Source organism: Meles meles, chromosome 20 (genome assembly GCF_922984935.1).
Source record: "Meles meles chromosome 20, mMelMel3.1 paternal haplotype, whole genome shotgun sequence".
In the NCBI taxonomy this organism is placed as follows: Eukaryota; Metazoa; Chordata; class Mammalia; order Carnivora; family Mustelidae; genus Meles; species Meles meles.
The window spans coordinates 57,178,947-57,193,298 of NC_060085.1; the positions used below are offsets into that span (position 1 = coordinate 57,178,947).

Below are 14,352 nucleotides of genomic sequence, written 5' to 3' on the forward strand. Positions count from 1 at the left end.
CACAAGGATGGCTAATCTCTCAGCTCCCGAGGACTAGGAGGCTGACACAGAAACCACAGGGAAGAGCTATGGCCATGTGTCTGTGTGTGTGTGTGTGTGTGTGCGTGCGTACTTGTGTGTGCGCGCACATGCCTGTGAGTGCTGGGAGTCAAGAAGAGTACAGTTCTGAGCCACCGCCTTCGAGGGGTTGGCATGCGTCAAGACCACCAGGGGCCCGATCCCGAGGTGGCCCTGATCCACAGAGGTCCAGCCCCACTCTGCCTGTCCCACTCATTCCCCAATGGGCTCAGAACCCTTCCCTGGCTCCCTCTGGCTCAGACAAGAGGCCACAGACTTGCTGGGGATTTGGGAACTGTTTTCCGGGGTCCTGACGGTTCTCTACCAGAATGTTCTTAATGTTGTGCTCTCATTGTAAGGAGTCATCAAGAAGAACAGAATTATCTGGATCACTGAATGCTCACTCTGTGACCAAAGACACAGCTGGGAATTGATGGCTAGGATGGGAGACCCAGGCTGAGGAAAGAAGAACTCTGGGAGGCTTATCAAGACCCAGTGTGACCTGGGGTGCCTGGGTGGCTCAGTCAATTGATCAGTCATGATCCCAGGGTCCTGGGATCGAGCACTGCATGGGGGGGGGGGTGTCCCTGCTCAGCAGGAAGCCTGCTCCTTCCTCTGCCCGCTGCTCCCCTTGTTTGTGTTCTGCTCTCTCTGCTCTCTCTCTCTGATAAATACATTAAAAATCTTTTTAAAAAATGGTGTGTCCTGCCCACAAGGCCAATGGCTGGCCCCTACGATGGCATCTCAATGATGAGAAGGAGGGCAGGAGAGCGGAAAGAACCCAGCTCGCATGGGTTAGCAAAGCACCGTGTAGCTGGCAAAAATGGTGCTCAGGGCCCTGTAGCCTGCACACCAACCCTGCAGGCAGGCCACTACACCAGGCCCACTTGACGGATGGAGAAGCTGAGGCTGGGACACAAGCCTTCATTACGCAGGCTCCCAGGACTCAGGCCAGGCAGGCGTGCCAGTGTCCTCCAGGCTTCCCTGGCCTGGCTGGGTCCTCACCCTACTGGCACTCCACAGGCCAGGCCTTCTTCTCACATTTCAGGCCATTCCTGGCCATCAAACCACAGCAGAGCCAGGAGGGCTGTCCCCAGTTTGCAATGAGGAAATTGAAAGATTGAAGCTCTCGCAGGTCAGCGCCTGCCTGCAGCCAAAAAGGCCTCTGGTGGTCAGAGGCAGCCATCCCACTCCCCTGGAATGTGGGTGCTCGCTGCCCCCCACCCTCTCGGCCAGGCCAAGTCTCCCAGCCCGGGGCAGGCAGGCAGCCCCGCTTCCTCACCAGCATGTGACCTGGGTGGGGTCACTCTGGCCTACAATGCAGCATCCCCCCACCAGAAAAGCTAGGCTCCCCACCCTCGAGGAAGGAAATAAACTTTCCCCAAACCAGCACTTTCTTTGCAACAGTCTCCATATATGAGAAGACAGAGGCATTTTTGCAATGCTTCCAAGTTCCAATAAACGTGAGGACAATGGTGCAAAGTGACGCAGGGCTTGACCTGAGAGGGGCCCTGGGAAGGGACCAGACCGGAGGAGGTAAATTAGCAGGGCGTACGTGCCAGTGGTGCCCGTGATCAAGGGGCAGCCCATCCGGAGCAGGACCTGAAGGTGGACAGACCTGGCTCCTGCCCCAGTTCTTTCTCCAGACTTGCCATGTGACCACAGGCAGACACGCCCCTCTCGCAGCCTCAGTTTCCCTGCCCTGTCACTCACACAAGCCTCCCACCGATCATATCACCCCCCTCCAGTCCCACCCTCATGCCTGGACTGCTTACCAGAGGGACCCTCCAACCCTCTGGCCATGTCCATCCTCTTCTAAGAAATGCCCCGAGACTGCCCATCTCCAGGCCACAGGCCAGGCTTTGAGGTGCTTCGTTGTCAGGGTTCAGTCCACCAGCACAACTTTATGGCCTACCTCTCCTCCAACCCACCTCTCCAGGAGAAACTGGGTTTTCTCCTATTCTTATGTCTCCCTCACCTTTTTACCTTCAGTGCCTGTACACCTCCTCTGGGAGGTCCGCCCTGACCACCACAGACTCAGCTAGATGCTTCCTTGGCTATCAGGACTGCTGTGCTCTCTCCTTCAGGACAGCCCTGACCGAAGCAGGTCAGAACTGCCTATGTGCCTCCCTGGGACCCTCGAATTGGCATGGAAGGGACAACAGGCCAACCCACACCAGAGGCTACTGTGAGCGCCCCAAAACCTTGGGCACACATCCCTGGCATGGATGTCCAGGGAGCCACTGTCCAGGAACCCTGACTCTGCAAGCCTAGCTGTTCTCAGCAATGCTCAGCCTCCCATAAGACCCAGTTCCAGGCCCCCGTAGCTCTCCCCAAGAACTCAGGAGTGGGGTTACTTTAAAGTCTCTATCAGGGCTGGCCCCTCCCTGAACTGAATCTGTATCACACCCAGAATAAAAATGAAAGCCCTCCTGTGGCGCCCAGATGTGGCCCACCCTCCAGTGGCTCTCCTTGCTCATGGGGGTCCTGACTCCCAGCTGTCCCAGGTCATTTGCGCCTGAACAGTCCTACTCCACCCAGGTGTCTGCTCCACTGACACCTCTCATGCTCAACCTAAAATAACCCAACCCAACTCCCAGCCCCGGACCAGGTTTGCCATCTCTTTATCGCAACCACAGCCAGCACAGGACATCACAGTGAGCACCCACACATCTCCTGTGTGTGTCTCCCACCAGAAAGCAGGCTCTGTGGGGGCAGAGGATGTTGCCTTGGTCACTGTCCTATGCCCAGCACTCAGAACAGCATCCAGGCCCCAGTAGGTGCTCAATAAATGGGACAAGTGATCTTGTTTCCTCCTTCCGTTAACCCTAACAGAGACAGGAAACCCATTTTACAGATAAAGAAACTGAGGCTCAGAGGCGTAAGTCACTGGCCTGATGGGATCACAGCCTGCGAGTGGCAGAGCTGGGAATCTGAACCTTGTAAGATGCCAAAGCAAGGATTTCCTACCCCTGGCTTCCCCTGGCTCTGGACCTGCAGCTCATCTCCCAACCAGTGGGCAGGGCTGACTGGGGAAACAATCTCAGGACAAAACCGTAAGTGCTGTGGGTGCCCACGCCAGGAAGAGCCAGCAGTCAAATCACCAGAAGAAAACACACCCACAGGAAAAAGGGGTAAGAAACGGAGTGAGAGAGAGAAAGGGTGGGTTTTTTCTTTTGTCCATTTGCCAAACTTTGCAAAAAGTGACTTTGTTACCATCTAATTTAATCTCAGTGGAAACTTTTGTGTACCATGCCAGGAAGAAGTTAGTCCGTTCAACAACAAGGTCAGTGAAGCAGGGAATTTAAAAAACCACCCTTAAACACTTCCACTTAAAACTCACAAATGAACGGTCACCCACCAACTGCCCAACTGCTTTTTAATTTAATGTTTTGAACAGGCAATGTGGTCATGTGGTTCAAAAAAGCAGCAAATATTAAAAAAAAAAAAGAAGGCAGAGTGGGACATGTCACCTCACCCTTGCACCCTTGTCCCCCGCCTGCCCACCCCAACCCACCCCCAGGTGACCACACGTGAACACTGCAACTTGTTCCTTGTGTTTCCTCCCAGGCCTTGTTTATGTTTACACGAGCTAAAAGGAAGTTGGATTTCTTATTGGACACAAGAGGCAGCACGGTTTACAAGCCATTTGGCAATTTGGCACCTATTTTCTTCTCTTAATAGATCTTGAAAGACCTTTCCACAGAGAGTGTCCTCATTTTTTAAAGCTGCATAATATTCCATGGTGAGGCCATCCCAGCACCTGTCACCCTGGGTCTCAAATGTCCAGCCACAGACCTATCTCCCTCCTCTGCCTGTAGCTTCTCAAGGGTGAGAACCGCACCCCAGCATGGGGCCTGGCACAAGCCTCCGAATCTTACTCAAGAGGGTGTCGTAAAACGGAAATCCGATCTCCTTGCTCCTTCCACCAAAACCTTTCAGTAGCCTTCAAACTCCCTATGCTGACCCTTCTTCACTTCCTCGGCACCCTCACACCTCTCCCTGACTCACTCCAGCCTCCTCCTTTTGCATTCCTCACACATGCCAAACAGGATCCTACCGCAGGCCCTTTGCACTAGCTGTGCCCCCTGCTTGGCATTCTCCCTCACCACTCTGGTCTCAGTTCAGAAGTTCCCTCCTCAAAGGGCCCTCCCTGCCCTTTCTGTTTAGCTGTTCTGTTGACTTAAGCTCCTTTACAGCATCTGAAATCAACGTGAATAATTAACATCATTAATTAACATAATTAAATTCTTTGTCCCCTGAATCACCCCCACCTCACCTATCTAACTAGAATATAGACTGCATGGGAACAAAGAGAGTGTCTGCATTGCCCACCCTGAGTCCCTACCTGGATGGTGCCTCACCTAGGACGTGACTCCCACACTCAGCCCAAGAGAGCCAAGCTCCCACAGCAGCTCCCACCTAGTAGAATTATTCCTGGCAGCCCTCACAAAGCTTATGGGACTGTGGGAGCCCAGCACCCAGAATCCTGCCGCCAGCTGGAACTGCATCCCAGGCCAAGGTCTTCGGCTAAGGGAGGCCTTTCGGAATTCAGGAAGCCTGGGAGCAGAGCTACACCCAACTGCCTCCCGACAGTGATCCCAAGGATTCCATCCTCTCCCCTCCCCACTTCAGAACCATGAGCCCTAGAAAGCTCAAGAGCACAATACCCATTTTACAGAAGGGAAGACTGAGGACCAGAGAAGGGATGGATGGGCCCTCTGCACCATCTTACACAGCCCAGCACCTTCCTCCTCAGTGGGAAAGAAAACCCCAGGAAGCTTAAGGAAGAGGTCAGGACTGCCCACCATCCCCAGTCACTATGGAAGGGTTGGCCCTCATTCAGTCAGTCAACAAATTTCCAGGAGGTTGCAGCACTTCACTGACATTAGCCACAGAAGTGTGCTCACAAGAGAGAGCAGAGTCACACAAGCTGGGACTTAAAGTAACACAGCAACTGCCCCACCCCGTGCCACCCATGGAGAGGCCACCCAAGGGAATGCGAGCTGGGACCTGGGAGCCTGTTCTCCACCCGAGTCCCTCCTTGTAAGGCATCTCGTCCCCAAAGCTGACCAGGGGCCTACAGGGAAAATGCAAGGTCAGCATGAAACCTGATGTCCAGCAGGGCACACTGTGATGCTCCTGAGGCCAGACAGACTTGAGACTCAGCGGTCTTTATCCCGGTGGTCACAGGGTCATTGTGGATATGACTGTCAAGATGAGAGCAGAAAACCATGTTGAGCTTTCAGGCTGATGAAAATGGCCTGGCTGGCTCAACTGGTGGAGCCTGTGACTCTTGATCTCAGGGCTGTGAGTTCAAGCCCCACGTTGAGTGTAAAGATTACTTAGAAATTTAAAGAAATCTTTAAAAAAAAAAAAAAAAAGGAATCTGGGCGGTCATTTAAATCTTCTTTTTCTTATGAAATCTTCTTCACTTTAGGTCGTGAATTTAGCTCTGCCCTGTAGAGAATGCAGCTTCCCTTCCCTGGTCATTCCACAAGCATTTATTATTAAGCACCTATTTATTAAGCCAGGTGTGCACCTGGCTCAGGGACTTCACCCAGGGTTGATGAGACCAAGTCCCTCCACTCATGGATTTATTAAAAGGGGGCAAAGAGCTTGGCTTTAGGACCAACAAACTCTGGGTTGAAATTTCAGCTCTACCACTTGCTTGCTAGAAAACTCTTTCCAAGCCTCAGTTTCCCCATCTGTCAAATAAGGAAGAATGTGACCTTGCATAATCATTGATGGGATCTGGAAAGAAATTTGACCATCAAAGCCGGCTCTGATTTCATGGCCTTCCTCCCATGGGGCTCCCAGGCCACTGTTCCCCACAGTCCAGCAGGAAGTGCCTGATATCATCACAAAGATGCCTTGTGGTCCAGGCCTCTGATGTGCCCTCCAAGTGCTCTGAAGAGGTGTAAGGCTCACTCAAGGCTTTCCCAGTCCTGGGTGGGGGGACTAGCCTACGCCCCTTTGGGGTGGGCAAGGCAGTAAAAAGAGCCCAGTTTATATGGCAGGCACAGCCAACAACAGAGGTCTATGCAGGCCAGGTAGGAGCTGAGTCCCAGGTGGAGACTATAGCCAAACGATGCTCCTGTCCCATCCCCGGGGGAGGGCAGAAGCAGGCAGCACTAGACAGTGGGTACCACAAGGGAATGTGGACCCTGGGCTTTCAGACCTCGTGATTTTTCAGGTAAAAGACGAAAATCTGGACTTTTCTGTAAAACCTGCCAATTTGCAAATGCTGGCAGCTAATTAAATATGTAAAAATAATAACAACATGGTAAGAGCCAAGCAAAACACACAGAGCCAGTCAAAGCCGGGGCTGGCAGGTTTGCACAGCCATAGTAAGATTCTTTGATTTCACCCATCCTCTGCCCACTTCCCCCGTTTCACAGCTCTGGATCCAGGAGGGGAGGGTGGAAGTCAAGGAAACAGCAATTACAGGTCCTTCCCTCCTCCTGGTGGGGATCTTCACCCTCCTTTGCACGTGAGGAAGGTGAAGCTCAAAGCCCCAGTCATTCAGCTACAAACACTAGCCTGGCCAGCTCTTGGGGGCTTGCTCTGAGAGGGGCTATTCAAGGGACTCTGCGTGATGACCAGCACCCAAATCTTTTTTTTTTTTTTTTTTTCTTTTTGCTGGCCTGTCATAGTGACACCTGCTGGCTCACACCAGCTTTGGACCAGTCCAAGTGGAGTCACCTTGTAACAGGGCTGGTCATCGGGCCAAGAAGTGGCAACGCTGCTTGGGAGACTAGTGGGGGAAGGGGAGAGGATGCAAGGGGTGATGAGGAGTGGAGAGGCTGGCCCAGTCAGGCCCAGCTCGGAAGGCCCCTCCCTGTGCTCCTACAACCTCCCAGTCCCAATGGTAAGAGAGCCTCAGCCAAGAGGCTTCCCCTGCCACGGCCCTCCGCTGGCTCCCAGCTAACTCAGGAGAGCAGGCAGGGCTATGCCCGTTGAGATGGAGGGTCAGGGGTGCATGGGACTATGAAGTTGTTGGATGGGACTGTGGGTGAAAGATTCAATGTGTGAGGCACAGTTACTCCAGTTACGTGAGAGACACGTGTGTGACACATGTGAGATAGAGACGTATGTGTGATAGACACACGTGTGGCAGACATGCATGTGTGCCAGAGGCACACGCGTGTAACACAGACACAACTGTTTGAGAGAGTGTGCCTGTCTGGGACACGCCCATGTGTGAGGCACGTGTGTGCAAAAGGGATCCAGGCATGTGTGTGAGAGATTGGGGGGGGGGCACTGAGCATGGGACTTTGCAACTGGGGGGGGGGGGGTGGGGAATGGGGTAATGGGTTGGTGGGTGCGCCCAGGCAGAGAGGGTGCAGGAACTTCTTTTGGCTACTGGTGTGCCTGTGTGGTAGTGTGGCGGGAGGGGGGAACTGAGGATGTGAGCTTGATGGTGGGGCTGGAGCCTGATGGAGGGAGCTGAGGGGCAGTGGGAGGGGGGAAGGGGGCGTAGGGAAGGAGTGAAACAAGACTGGGGCGGGGGCGGTGACCGGGTGGATGCAGCGGAGGGAGAGGGTGGCAGCACCGGGGATGGGGGGCGCTCGAGCTGGCGGGTGGGGGGACCCGCCTGCAGACCCCGAGGCCCCCCACTCCCCCGCGCCGGCTTCAGTGCCCGCATCCGTCCAATGGGACCGGGGCCGGGAGGGCGAGCCCGCGGCTGGGCGGCGGTGTGGGCACCCCGCGGCTTGGGGCGTGCATCCGCGGGGCCGCCGAACCGTCGGGGCGTCCGAGGGCCCCCAAGCCGAGCTCAGCGACGGCGGCCCGGGAGGGGCGCGGCGCGGGAGGGGAGATGGGGATCCCGCGCGGGAAGGGGATCGGCGCGCACTCACCGCGGGGCGCTCCTCACGTCCAGCCGCCTGTCCCTCAGTCCGCCGGGCCGTCGCGCGTCGAGAGCCGCGAGCCCCGAGCCCCGGCTGTGCGCGGCGCGGCGCGGGGCGGGGCGAAGGCGCGGTGGGGCGGCCCTTAGCCCGCCCCCGGCCCCCTCTCCTAACTCCGCCTCCGGGGCGGGGTCTCGCCGCAGGCGGGGGAGGGGGCCGAGCCCGCGCCTCTAGCCCCGAGCGGAGCTGCGCGAACCCACGCCCAGAAACAGCCGCCAGGCGCGTCCGCTGCGGAGCCCCCAGCACCTCACCCGTCCAGCACCCCTCGTGCCCCGCCCAGCCTAAACTCAGTTCCAGATCCCGCGCTGCTGCCTTCAGCCTCAGGGCCTGTGGGCCCGCCACCTCGGCCAGCCCGGGCCTCAGTGTCCCCACCTGAAAGATGGGCTCGACAACCCTGGGCACGGCCCAAGGGGTCTGCGTACCGCAGTGCCAAGGGACAGGCGATGTGACAGGATCAGAGGGCAGACTTCTCCATCCCCCTTGCTTTCTACCCTGGGGGCTCCCACACCCCACCGGACCTCCTGGCGCCCCACAGAGCTACTACTGGTCCTTGGGCAGACTGATCCCCCCAGCTTTGGGGCAATCTAAGCTTGTTCTTTTCCTCAGCGCGTAAGGCCGGTTGCCTATGACCCCTGTATGACCTCACCCAAAACCCTTGAACTCTGTGAGTCCAGCCTCCTCGTGTTTTGAATGGATTAACCCCGATGGGTAATGGGAAGCCAAGGAGAATCCGGAGTCCTACCCACAGCACAGGCCCCAAGACGTAGTGAACACTCTGCCAAATGTAAACTAAACTCTTCTACGATTTTTTTTTTTTAAGATTTATTTTGTTGACAGATAGAGATTACAAGTAGGCAGAGAGGCAGGCAGAGAGAGAGAGAGGAGGAAGCAGGCTCCCAGCCAAGCAGAGAGCCCGATGCCGGGCTAGATCCCTGTCCCAGGACCCTGGGATCATGACCTGAGCCGAAGGCAGAGGCTTTAACCCGCTGAGCCACCCAGGCGCCCCTGTAAACTAAACTCTTAATTACTGAGACTGTCATCCCCACAGTGGAGGCAGAATGGGGGTATCCAACTTAGAGTCTATGACTGCTAAGAGACCCTTCTCAGAGCAGGCAGCTGGCAAGGGGCTACCTCCAGGTCCTGGGCCAGGGCTCAAAAGCCCATCCCGGAAACACACAAGCAAATTCTGGCACTGCCAACACACTACAAATCTCTAGCTCCGGAGCAGCCCAGGGAAAGGGGGAATGGCCCTAAATCCCCAGGCCCTACAGGCCTGGACCTTAGCACAGGGACCCCGAGCCCCCAGTTCCCTCCCCACCACTATCCTAGCATCCCAAAGGCCAGTCGGCCTGTGAGAAAGTCACAGTCCTGGAATTCCGCCCTCTCATCTCTCTTTCTCTCTCTCTCTCTCTGCCATCTTCTGTCTCTCTGTTTCTCTTTTTATTGTGGTAAAAGTTACAATAGCATAAAATTCACCATTTCAACCATTTTAAGGTGTCCAATTCAGCAGCATTTAGAATATTCGCAACTTTCTCTCTTGTCCTCTCTTGGCCATACCATCTTTGTCTGTCTGTCTCTCTCTCTCTCTCTCTCAGTCTCTCTCTGTTGGAATCCACCTCTATCTGCATCTCTTGCTGTCTCACTCAGGTGGGCTAGTCTCTCTCAGGGTGTCTCTCACTCTTTCCCCACTTTGTCTCTCCCTTTCTGTGTCTCTGTCTCTGTTTTGAGGCCCATCTGTCTCTCTGTCTTATTCTATCATCCTCAAGCTCTGCATTTCCCTATGATTCTATCCCTTGGTCTCTGTGTGTTTCTCAGTCCTGGGGGCACATCTCTAGGACCAAGGCCTAGACCAGGACCTCTAGGACCATCTTCCACCGCTGCCCAGAGACGTGGAGCTTAACACTTGCCACCTCACATCTGGGCAGCAGTCATGGGCCGAGGCCTCTCCCGCCCCCACCCAGAGGCCTCGCCATAGCCTACGACAAGGATAAGGCCGCCAAGAGCAAAGGCAGAGAGAAGGGAAGCCACTTGCTCAAGGTCCAAGTAAAAGGAGGAGGTAAAGCCAGGCAGTGTCCAAGGGCTAAGACAGGACTGACCACAGAAGAACCAGGAGTGGATGGACGGCCAAAGCCTGAACTGAGAACCTAGGTCCAGCCCTACCCTAGCTTTCTATCTAACCCCTGAGCTCCCTGGCCCCTATTCCGCCACTGGAGCTTGTTTTTCTTCAAGGGCATTTGCACACCCCCTAATCTTCATGACTGGCTCATCCTTGCATTGAGATATGGCTGAAATGTCACTACCCCAGAGAAGTCCTCCCTAAGACCCCAGCGTGGGTCGCCACTGGGCCTCCTTCCCTGTCTACCCTCTCTACTCTTCAGAGTCTTTGTCACTAGCTGACCTCTTTTCTTCATTTATAAATGACTGCAGGTAGTAGAGCCTGTGCTTGGGACTCCCACCACTCCCAGCTGTGTGACTTTGAGCAAGTTACTTCACCTCTCTGGGCCTTGAATTCTTCAACTGTGAAATGAGCATAGTGATACCAGGGAAGATTAAGTAAATCAAAATATAAATATAAAATATCAAAAGTACTTTGAACGCGGCTTAGCGGGAGGGAGTACTCAGTAAACGTCTGATGAATAAACGAGTGACGGATGGAATCTTTCCTTCTGTTAGCAAGGGAAGAGCCCTGGGGCTTAGAAGGCACTGGGCCTTGCCTCCCTTGTGCCTAGGTAACCCACTGTCCCCTGATGAGGCTCTCCCCACCGCCACCCCCACCCCCTGCAAGTCCCAAGCCAGGAGGAGAGGCAGTGAGCCAAGGTTTTGCTTCACCTTTGCAGCCTGGGGGAACCCAAGGCTTGGCCAACTTTCACAAGATAAAGTGGAGACACTTCAGTCGTTCCCTGTTATCTGAGCTGCAGATGTGGCCAAGGCAGCTGACTCCTCGGAGTCCTGCCAGGGCTGTTATCACAGACAGAGCGCACATCACCCACCAGGAATTTGGGGCCCGGGGCCTGGCCGAGACATGATTGGAGGAAGTTCTGGGCCGATAAGGCACAAACAGTGCTCAGAGTGGGCAGCGGAGTTATTAACATCAGTGACAATCTCAGCAAACCCCCCAGGCACCAAGGCGCCAGGGCTGGCAGGCTCAGAACACACCTGCACCGCCTGGCCAGCCGGGCTGGGGAGGAGGAGACTTACAGGGCTTCCCAAGTCTGCATCCTCCCTCGGTGGCCTCCAGAAGGACCCAGCATCTCTCCCGGCATCTGAGAATAACAATAATAACAACACCCCCATACAACAATAGAGTAGGGTCTAGGAGCAGGGTCCTGGAGCCAAATGGCCTCGATTTTTTTTTTTTTTTAAGATTTTATTTATTTGAGAGTGAGTACGCACGCAAGAGCAGGGAGAGGGAGAAGCAAGTTCTCTGCTGAGCAGGGAGCCCGAGGTGGAGCTCCATCCCAGGACCCCAAGATCATAACCTGAGCCGAAGGCAGGCACTTAACAAACTGAGCCACCCAGGTGCCCCTGAATGGCCTTGATTTAAAGCCACATTCCTCTGGGTGACATTCAGCAAGTGGTTTCAGCTCCCAAGTCTCAGAGGTTTCATCTATAAAACAATTCCTGCCTCATAGGACTGTTTGGAAGTTAAGACGCTTGGAGCAAAGCTTGGCATGTGATAAGCCTTCAACTAAATGTTTGTTTTTGTCAGTTGCACACAGCCTAAACTAACAGGAGTCTGCAACACTACCCCAAATCTTCCCACCCCCTTGGGTGCAAACGGCATGGAGCTGCCCCCATTCCCTGAAGGCTGGGCCCAGGACTTGCCACCAGAACTTTTCCTGCTGCTTCTGATGGCTGATGTGACACGGCTTCCTCTGCACTGGGCCCACTTACTCATCGCGCCTGCCTCCTCTTCGGCACCTCTGCAATCACAATGACTGGGCAGTGTGAGACAGCTGCCTGTGCCTGGCCACCAAGGAGGTTAAGAAAGTGGGTGTCTGGGCCCAGCTGCTGCCAAAAAAGAGTATTCCACAAATACAGAAAAGATATTCGAAGAGGGTGGGCAGTGATTTTCAGACAGAGGCTCTCCTCACCTGGGGAAGGATTTCTCTACCTGCCCTCCTGTGGGCCAGCAAAGATCCAGGACCGCAGCGCCTAGACCCAGGCTTTAGAACATAGCAGTCCGCAGGGAACCTGGCTGGAGGAATGGGAGACTCTTGATCTTGGCGTTATGAGTTTGAGTCCCACATTGGGTGTAGAGATTACTTAAATTAAACAGAGAAAAATAAAAACCAAGACAGTCCTTTCGAATCACCTAGGGGCTTTTTTTGAAATACCAGTGTCTATGTTCTACTCCAGAACGATTGAAACTGAGTCTCCAGAGGGTGCAGGGGGACATCGGTTATTTTTCATCCCCAGTTGTTTGGAAGTTACTGCCAAGGACTTCCCTCTGGCTGTCTCCTTCCAGCTGTGCCCTTCTGGAGAGGACCAAAGAGAGATCAAGGAGATGTGCCCACCTGGAGCCTATCAAGCTTCACACCAGTCCCTGGGATTCACCAGTCCCTGGGATTCCCCACTCGAGTGGCCCGGAACCCCAGTGTTTGTGCTGGCTTCTTCCACTCCTCCCTCCCCCTAGGAGAGGGCCACATCATCAGCAGACGCACTCCAGGCCCAAGGGGTGGCCTAGGACCACTGCTCCAGATGACATGAATGGAGTGTGCAATCAGTGGGTACGTGATCAGTCCCTGGAACCCAGATCAGGCCCTGTCTAGTCTGCACGTCATCTGGTTCTCTAGCCTCATCCCCCACGCACATCCCTGTCTTTACTCTTCAAGCCAGCAAAAAGCTGATTCTGCACCAGGAATCTCCCCACCTCCCCGCCTTTCCATCCACCACGAAGACTGCTCTATCTGGGGCAAAAGGCACCAGTCACACCCCACCCTTCACGTGAGAAACAAAACCGCAGACGTTTTTTGGTTTTTGGCTTTTGTTTTAATTTTTTATTTATTTTTTATTTTTTAATAAACATATAATGTATTTTTATCCCCAGGGGTACAGGTCTGTGAATCGCCAGGTTTACACACTTCACAGCACTCACAATAGCACATACTCTCCCCAAGGTCCATAATCCCCTCCCCCTCTCCCAACCCCCCCTCCCCCAGCAACCCTCAGTTTGTTTTGTGAGATTAAGAGTCACTTATGGTTTGTCTCCCACCCAATCCCATCTTCTTTCATTTATTCTTCTCCTATCCCCCTAACCCCCATGTTGCATCTCCACGTCCTCATATCAGGGAGATCATATGATAGTTGACTTTCTCCGATTGACTTATTTCACTAAGCATGACACGCTCGAGTTCCATCCACGTTGAAACCGCAGACGTTTCACGCGGACCCAGCCTCCACGGCAGCCAGGTAGGAAGTGTGAGGCCATTGAATGGGAGCAGAAGTGTCGTGACCCCCCCCCCCCCCGCTTCCCTTTCTCTTCCTGCTGGCTGAGTAAGGACTGGGTGGTGGATACAGACCTGGAAAAGCTGCCTCGCGTGCGGGTGGGGGAGGTCACACTTGGGCGGAAGGAGCCCCCGAGCTTCATAGACGGAGCACCATACCTGGCCTGGTTTATCCCATGGAAGAGTCAAATACAGTTTCAAGTGTCTCAGTCATAGTCTTTCAGGATCTCTTGGTTACAGCCGCCTAACCTATACCTAACTGGTGACTAGCGCCCCCCTTTAACAGCTGCCTGGAACGCTCGGCGAGCCAGTCGTGGACATGTTGAGTGCACACCAGCCTTCTCCAGGAGCTCGTGGTCCAGAGGGCCCCGCCCCCACTCCCCACCTCCCACCACCGCCATGAACACTTGGGCCATCTGCCGCTGTCTCAGCAATTTGTACTGGCTACCAACTACCAGCTTCATGGGCCTCGTGCCCACAAGCCTCTTCTCTCCATTCTGAGTCCATGGGTTTTTTTTTTCAGATGGAGCTGATCCCCCCCTTTCCGGCTGGTGGGGGGGGCGGGCGGTGGTCACCTGGCCCAGGTGTGCCCCACTAAAGTAATCTATCCAGGGAAGGAACTGAAGGGAGGAACTCTTTCTTTCTTTTTTTTCTTTGTAAAGATTTTATTTATTTATTTGATAGAGAGAGAGAAAGAGGGAACCCAAGCAGGGGGAGTGGGAGAGGGAGAAGGGAGCCCAATGTGGGCCTTGATCTCAGAACCCCAGAATCATGACCTGAGCCGAAGGCAGACGCTTAACCATCTGAGCCACCCAGGCGCCCCCAGGAGCCCCTTTCTTTAAGGCAGCATATCTGCCTCAGAGCCTGGGACAGAGGCTCCCTTCTGGGGCATGGCTCAGCTGTGGGTATGAGCCTGTGGTATGGAAGCCACCTCTTAGGAA

The 14,352-nt window shown here is 54.6% G+C and overlaps 1 protein-coding gene across 2 annotated transcripts in view; it reads right to left on the bottom strand.

Moving 5' to 3' along the window:
- FBLN2 (fibulin 2) overlaps positions 1-8,006 on the bottom strand; it is a 91,177-nt gene extending 83,171 nt beyond the window's left edge. For both annotated transcript variants that reach the window (XM_045992118.1, XM_045992116.1), the window contains exon 1: positions 7,917-8,006. The gene's annotated coding sequence lies outside the window, so the exon portion shown is untranslated. The remainder of the gene's footprint in view (positions 1-7,916) is intronic.
- Positions 8,007-14,352: the final 6,346 nt, after the last annotated feature.